Below are 9,236 nucleotides of genomic sequence, written 5' to 3'. Positions count from 1 at the left end.
AACTTTGACCTCATCACCCAAGGGTAAACTTATGACCGAAGTCATTCCACACACTTCATTTTTACAAAGCTTTTTGCCAATAAACGCCCACGATTTGACCCTCTTCTAGCCGACGCGTGGCCAAACTAGCCGGGCGGGAAGCTTGCGAGGTAAACAGCGTGGTAGCACGGGAACAGGCTCACCGACGATACATTTGGTGTCTCTTCAAGCCCACGCGTGCGGTGCGGTGTTGTCAAGTGTGCACTGGAATCCTCCGCTATGAATACCGTGACAAGACGTGACGATTACAGGCCGGCCGGCCCCCATTAATTACAACGTCCATTTAACATACCCTTGTGTCTCTTCAACCTTTCGATTGCCCCACCATTGCAAGAAGCACACCCACCACGAGAAATTCTTAGAGGGTATCTTGCGTGGCTCCAATGGCGCTCCGTGCGGCTGTAGACGACGAGCAGCAGTTCACCATGCGTGCCGTGGTGGACACCCATAGAAGGTTCATGGACCTCTCGGTGGTGTACACCAACGAACCGGTCTGGGTGGAGCACTCCATCCACATCATGGAGTTGTTGCTTGCCGTGAAGAAGTACAAGGTGGTCGGGTTCGACCTCGAGTACACCCATGCTCGTGCCGGGTCTCACCCCAAGGTCGTCGTCGCCCAGATGTACGTGCGACAACACGTCCTCGTCTGCCACTACTTCCTGGCCATAAGGCCTTGCGAGCGTTTCGCCAGGTTTGTCAACAGCCCCCACTACATGTTCGCTACGGTGGACATCACCAACGATGTAAAGGCGCTCGAGAATTCAGGCATCGCCTGCCAGAATCTTGTCAACATCCAGGGCCAATACAAGATCCAAGGCAGCAAGGAGCATGAGAAGGACTCACTGGTTCACCTCGCCGAGGCCATCATCGACCCCTACTACAGAGACATGAAGGATTCCTGCAACAAGGGCAAGCATGCCTGGCACTCGTCCTGGATGGAGAAACTCGACAAAGCTCGCGTCGTGTATGCGGCCAAGGAGGCGTACACGAGCTACGACATGTACAGACGGATCGTTGACATGAGGAAGTGCCTCCTTCCCCAAAACGTACAGGGATCCAACCGGAAGCAGAGCAATGGCAAGCGTCGTCGCAACAATAAGTAGATGATTAGATCCTCGTTTCTCCTACTATAGTACATGTAATTTCTTTCTTTGTTGTGTGGAAATGTTATGTGTGTACTCACTTGTGTAATTGTATGCTTAATTTGGTTATGCAATGCCATCATTTTAAGTATATATGTTGATGCTCTGTAGACAGAGCATAGATGTTGTGCGGACAAAGAAAATCACATCGCACACGGACTAAACAATGGAACCCTTCGGTGATGTTTTCATCAATCACGCACAATTGTATACCAGCAGCCGTTTGCTCACAACACACATGACTTGTTAGCAGTAATCGTCTGTGTTGTTATCGGTCTTCGCACACGTTTCTGATTACAGACCTGTTTGCCTCGTATCACACACATCTTGTTCATTTGAACCATTTCTGTTCTCATGTCTCAACGCAAACAGTTCATCCGAGTCAGCCACATGTCGTATATCGCACACACCTTTGATCTGGTTGACCATTTCTTTTGTGTTGCCTAATCACAAACAGTTCATCCTAGTGAACCGTATGCTGTACATCACACACACCTTCATCTGTCTGCCCGTTTATTTTGTTCCTCCTCATCGCAAACGGTTAACTGAACCGAACCGCATGCCCTCAATCGCACACATAACTAAAATCTGAACCATGTTTGATGCATCCTCCATCGCAAACGTTTTGCACCATTTTGACGGATTTTTTACACCACCGTTTGCGATTATGGCATCGCACACAGTTTCATCGAAGGTTCTCTGATCGTAGTGTCGCGTTAGAAGCATCCTGCAATAGTGCATGATGATATCCAAGCAATGATCATTATATAGGCATCACGTCCAATATTGGTAGACCGACTCCTGCCTGCATCTACTACTATTACTCCACACATCGACCGCTATCCAGCAAACATCTAGTGTATTAAGTTCATGGAGAAACGGAGTAATGCAATAAGAACGATGACATGATGTAGACAAGATCTATTCATGTAGGAATAGACCCCATCTTGTTATCCTTAATAGAAATGATACATACATGCCATGTCCCCTTTTGTCACTGGGATTGAGCACCGTAAGATCGAACCCATCACAAAGCACCTCTTCCCATGGCAAGAAAAATCGATCTAGTTGGCCTAACTAAACCAAAGATTCGAAGAAGAAATATGAAGCTATAAGCAATCATGCATATAAGAGATCAAAACTCAAATAATTTTCATGGACAAAATATATCTGATCATAAACTCAAAGTTCATCGGATCCCAACAAACACACCACAAAAAGAGTTACATCACATAGATCTCCAAGAGACCATTGTATTGGGAATCAAGAGAGAGAGAGAGAGAGAGAGAGAGAGCCATCTAGCTACTAACTACGGACTCGAGGGTCTACAATGAACTACTCCCATATCATCGGAGAGGCACCAATGAGGATGATCAACCCCTCTGTGATGGTGTCTAGATTGGATCTGTGGTTTCTCGAACTTGCAGCGGCTAAAATTGTGTTTCGTCGACTCCCCTATGGTTTTTGGATTTTCAGGTATTTATAGAGCAAAGAGGTGGTGCGGGAGGCAGCCAAGGTGGGCACAACCCACCAGGGCGCGCCTGGGCCCCCAGGTGCATCCAGGTGGGTTGTGCTCCCCTCGGAGCCCCCCTCTGGTATTTCCTTGGCCCAACGTGTGTCTTCTGGTCCAGAAAATATCTCCAAAAAGTTCCATTGCGTTTGAAATCCATTTGGTATTGATTGTCTGCGAAGTAAAAAACAAGCAAAAAACAACAACTAGCACTGGGCACTATGTCAATAGGTTAGTCCCAACAAATGATATAAAGTTGCTATAGAATGATTGTAAAACATCCAAAAATGATAATATAACAGCATGGAACAATAAAAAAATTATAGATACGTTGGAGACATATCAACATCCCCAAGCTTAATTCCTGCTCGTCCTCGAGTAGGTAAATGATAAAAATAGAATTATTTATCTGGTAAGCTGCCTAACATGTTCATCACATATTCTTTTCTTTTGTAGCATGGACATTTGGACTTTCATATGATTCAAAGCAATAGTCTAGTTTTGACATGAAGATTTCAATACTCAAGGATATCAACAAGCAACCATGTGTTTCAAAATATCAACACTAAAGCAAGTTATCCCTAGCCCATCATGCTCAATCATTGATCCATTCATGAAACACACTCGCATATTAGCTACACCCAATGCTCAAGTACGATCATAGTGCCCCTTAGTTGGTGCTTTATAAGATAAGATGGAGAATCAAAAAATAAAAATTGCATAAAGTAAATAGAAAGGCCCTTCACAGAGGGATGTAGGGATTTGTAGAGGTGCCAGAGTTCAAAGCAGAAAAAGATAGAGATAAAACATTTTGAGTGGCATGCCTTTCCTGTCAACGAAAACAATCAAGTAGTTCCCAATACTTTCCATGCTAGATATATCATAGGCAGTTCCCAAACAGAAAATAAAGTTTATTCCTTTTTCCACCATACTTTGACATTCCACGGCTAACCGAATCCACGGGTACTGTCCATACCAACACTATCCAATGAATTTATTATTTGACAACATAAAGTAAATTCATTTTTCATTTGAGGAATGGGCATCCCTAATACCTTTGCCACACTCTCGTGCAATGACAAGTGCATGGAAAAATATCAACCACCCCCTACCGTTTCATGAGCGGTACAAGCACACTAAAAGGAAATTTATTTTGAAGATTAGAGATGGCACATACAAATTTTCTTAGAACGACAAAAGAAAACCACATATAGGTAGGTATAGGGGACTCATATGGCAAAAACTGGGTTTAAGGATTTTGGATGCACAAGTAGTAATACCACTTAGTACAAGTGAAGGATAGCAAAAGATTGAGAAGTATCCAACCAACAAACAATTTTTTTAAGCGGGCATTAAGCATAACTAACACCGAATAATGCACCACAAGTAGGATGTAATTTCATTCCATAACTACTGACTTTCTTGCTTGCATAGGGAATCACAAACCTTGACACTAGTATTCTTAAAAAAGCATAATTACTCATCAACATGACTCACACAAGTTATATCATCATATCGCAAAACTAGTACAAGGAATCAAGTTTATTTTGTCCAATGATATTCATGAATTTTTTTATTATATCCCTCTTGAATATCTATCACTTTGGGACTAATTTCATATGTTGCTTTTGTTAGCTCAAACAAATCTAAGTGAAGAACATGAGCATAAAATTTTTCTTCTCTCAAAATAATTTAAGTGAAGCATGAGAGAATTTCTTATATTTTTTACTAACTCTCAAATAAATATAAGTGAAGCATGAGAGCATTAATTTCTTCAAAAATACTAAAGCACACCGTGCTCAAAAATATATAAGTGAAGCACTAGAGCAATTCCAAAGCTCAAAAAGATCTAAGTGAAGCACAAAAAGCAATTCTAACAAATCATAGCATAATTTTGGCTCTCTCAAATAGTGTGTCCAGCAAGGATAGATGACTCAGAATAAAAAGCAAAACAATCAAATACTCATATAATACAGGACACTCCAAGAAAAACTCATGATATGTGACGAATGAAAATATAGCTCCAAGTAAAATACCAATGGTCATTAGAAGAAAGAGGGGATGCCACTCGGCGGCATCCCCAAGATTAGTTGCTTGTTCCTCTTTGGATAATAACTTGGGGTGCTATGGGCATCCCCAAGCTTAGGCTCTTCTTACTCCTTATTCCTTCATCCATCATGATCTCACCCAAAACTTGAAAACTTCAATCACTCAAAAATCAACAAAACCTTTGTGAGATCCATTAGTGTAACAAAGCAAATCACTACTCTAAGTACTATTGCAAACCCATTCATATTTTATTTCTGCATTATATCTACTATATTCCAACTTCACGATAGCTTATACCCTCCAATACAAACCGTGGATTCATCAAAATAAGCACACTACGCAAAGAAAACATAATCTGTCAAAAACAGAATAGTCTGTAGCAATCTGAAAACTTCGTTTACTTCTGTAACTCCAAAAATTCTGAAAAATTAGGTCGATGTAGGAAATTTTTATATAAACCTTGTGTAAAAAATTCAGAAGCTTTCGTCAATTATATGATTTTGGAAAATTATTTTACTGGATGCAAAAGTTTCTGTTTTCCAACAAGATCAAATCAACTATCACCAAACATAATCCCAAAGGCTTTAGTTGGGTCAAACACTAATTAAAGCATAAAAAACACAATCATAACAGTATCATAATTGTGTAAACACTCAAGAACAGAAGGAAAAAAATAAAAATAAATGTTATTCATTGGGTTGCCTCCCAACAAGCGTTATCGTTTTATGCCCCTAGCTAGGCATAATACATAGATCTAAGTGTTGTCATCTTTAGTTTCCATCTCCTCAATCAAATACTTAGAATTCTTCAAAGATTTAGCATACAAATTATCAATAACAATACTCCTAGGAACAAGTTTGAAGAATTCATTCTTGCACGTAGGGTATTTTATCACTTCAACAAAATCTGGGTGAATACTAATCATCATAAGATCTTATTTTTGACTATTGGAAGTTGCACCCTTGTTTTTAGTGACTTGAGTAACGTTGCCAATTTTTACCGAAGTTTTTTCAATACTTTTAGCGGAAGAAAAAGCCGTGCTTGAATTACTAAAAATCTCTTCCAACTTATCAATTATAGCAGGGCTCTGCTCTATTCTTTCGTTGAATGTGAGTTCTTTTTCTTTTGGTAATTTAAGAGCGTCTATTCACACACGAACATATCACCGTGTACCCTCGACGCCGGGGGTTATGCACCGCATCTCACGTCGAAGGAGACCCGCTGGAAGCGCGGTACGCAAGACAATCCGGCAGGTGCTTTTGTGGAACTGAAACCTCACACGCCCGGGAGGGACGAACGAACGAAGAACGAGGAAGAAGAACAAGGGAGAGAGATAAAGGTAAAGGTAAAATGATGATAGATTCATTTGTTCGATTGTGTGTTGTTCAATCGGCCGTCACCCCTTAAATATATATGAGGCGGCTGGACTTCCCGTACAAGAAATGGACTCAAATCACGTCCAAATCATCAAAAGTTACCCTAACTCGGACTACGAGGTCCGGAACTTCCGGTCTGGCCCAGAACTTCCGGGCTGAAATTATATCAAGTAGCCCTCTTGCACTGAATCTGCAGGCCGCATACTACTTCAGATGACAATGGTCCCAAAAGCAAAGTTGTAGATCTTGCAATGGAGAAAAACTCTTCAGTTGATCACATTTTCATCCAAGGTCATCTTGATGTCAAAATCTGCCCCACAAATCTACAAATGATGTTAAAATTCCAGTTTTCGGGGCGCACCGCATGCAAAGTTTCTGTTTAGCCCGGAACTTCCAGGGCAGACTTATGCAGCACATAGTTTTGTCTCTAACTTCTGCATACAAACTCCGATTTAGACATACGTTGTATCAAAATCGATCGTTTCGATGAGACGAAGACAATCCGTGGAGAAACTTTTCCCATATGAGGCCATATTGGGGGCGTAATCAGCCGAATAGTGTTCTGAATACAAAATCCCAGTACTTCAAACACAACTTTGGCCTTAGAGATTAGATTGGATGGCTACGGCCCAAATATCAAAGTTTCTCCTTTTGATGATACGGAACTTTCTCACTTTGAGCACTTCTCCATTTGAAGCTTTCTTAATTATGTTTTTGAACATGCCAAAATCTGGTGTCAACACATGCCCCCCTATTTTTCGGCAAAGCTTGTATGCCGAAAAATAACTCCCGCATAGCTTGTTCTAAAGACGATGTCAACACTCCATCGGCCATTTTGCATGTTCTTAGGACGATAAGTATATATCGGCCATTGCTTGTTTGAACCTCTTGATGCAAACTTGGGTGAAAACTTCTCAGCTTCTATAACAATCCGGTGATAAGGTTCCACAGATCAAAACCATCCTCCGAACTAGATTCTTCACCCTTTCGCTAGGATTTTGCAGATAACCAAGAATGAACTTCCTTCGATCCTTACTTCATCTGCATAAAAGTTTCATTAGTGGCCGAAGCGGTGGGCTTCGGTTCGGCCTTACCTATATTGACAATACCTAGCATCGGCTATTGATAGAAATTTAATACACCATGGTTAACATAGTAGCCGAATGCTTGCTGTGCCAACTCTTTCGAATTGTCATGTCTAGATATATGAACAATTTTAAAGCAACCAAGGTAAATCTTGCATCTAGACATACCAAAAGATAAACTATAAGTGATTCATCATAACGTTGATAACCCTTGTATATTTGTTGCACTACTAATAATGAATCACCGGAAGCCTCAATATGTATAGCACCTATAGCAAGGCAAAGCTCCAATCCGAATAAGAATGCATATTCGGCTTTGATCATTGTGCAAAAGTATTTTAAGCGGCATGAGGCTTCACAAAATAGCTTCATATGGAGATAAATAAACAACACCAACACCTTGGCCATTGTTAGAAATTTAACCATCAATATATAGTCTCCATGGTACTAGAGAGATCAAGCTAAAAACAATATTATGCATGATGTCAATATGATGCTCAATAATAAAATCAACCATGATTTGGCCTTACGCAAGTTCTGAAAACTAACAAGCCAAAGCACACCCAATCAAAACGTAAGTTCACTTTGCAATTTTGGTGAATTGTTCTATGCATAATATCCTCAATGGCATCAATTTGACAAATTCCTTTGTAAGCACTTATCTCAATCTCTACTCAAACTAAGGACGGTGTTGGAGTACCACATCGGCCATTCTTACATATATCCTTAGGGCGATAGATAAGTATCGGCCATTACCATGAGGCCCATGTAGAATTCATCCACCAAATCATGTATAGCCGAAATAAACAAATGAAATAGCAATCAAATATTTCGGCCCTTTGGATTAGCAAGAAAAACTGTAGCTAATAAATTGTATAGAGATTTGGTAATACCCTCTCGTGATGCAGAAAATTATGTTGCTTCCATGGATCAAAATAAATCCAGGGAGGGTAATTTATCATACCTGATGATGAATTCCATGGCAAAGGCATCAATGGTATGGTTGAAAAACATGGCTGATGTGCTGACCGAAGATTTTGATGGGGTGATGCAAACCTTCGGCTTAATTGTTTCTGGTTTCCATCCTTCTCTTTCTTCACTTTTATAACACTTGTTGCAATAGAAGGTTGCACATCATTTTTATTTTGACTACTCCTCTTGGGAACCCATGCCATGTTCTTCTTTTTCAGCTCTTGTGCACTAAGTTTTTGTAATTCCTTCTTTCGCCAATACGATAAGCCGAGTGGGCACCCCGGCTGTGATTTTGTTTGAAGCAATGGCAATTCTTGTTTTACCTTGTGCATTATCAACTTCTTTTCTTCAGATTTGGCACTTTGACTCTTGATAATTGGTTGCTTCGTCTCATTGCCTTTAGTAGCCAATGTCAACACGTTAATTAGCTCTTTTTCATTTGAGATCAAATCTGAAGTTGCACTCTTATGACCATCTCTTTTAACACGGTACACTTGTTTGACCACCTCTTTCTTCTTCTTTGAGCTCCGGACCGATTCCTTATGATTGAAACGGCCTTTAACATATGATTGTTCAAATGTTGATCTTCCCAGAGATGCATAATATTGGTTAGATGGTCTAAAATAAGATGGAGAGTGTGCCCTTGTATCATACATGTCCCATGATGGATATGGATCTACATGAGCATAGGGATGCATCCACGGCATTGGCACTGGCGGACCAAAATAAGGATATGAATATGTTGCATTAAAATTCTCACTTTGCCAATACTGATCCTCATATTTGCGCCTTGGGGGTGATCTTGGTTTCTTTGCATGATTTGGCCGATAAGCATTCTTCTCTCCACTCTTCTTTTGATATTTATCCAATAGTTCAGTGAAGGTGATTTTTGATCTCTTACACTTGCGCTTATTTCGGCCATTGTTTTCTTTTTGTTTGCTTTCATCGATCATTGGATTTCCTTGTTGCCCCCCCCCCCAGTCCTTAGCGTCTTCATAGTAGCTTTAATGGAATTCTCACCCTCAAGTTCATGTTCATTGTGATCTTCAACTACTTCTTTACT

This window comes from Triticum urartu, chromosome 6 (assembly GCF_003073215.2).
Source record: "Triticum urartu cultivar G1812 chromosome 6, Tu2.1, whole genome shotgun sequence".
Classification (NCBI taxonomy): domain Eukaryota; kingdom Viridiplantae; phylum Streptophyta; class Magnoliopsida; order Poales; family Poaceae; genus Triticum; species Triticum urartu.
The sequence above is the reverse complement of the archived record's forward strand: the minus strand, read 5'-3'. Positions refer to the sequence as shown.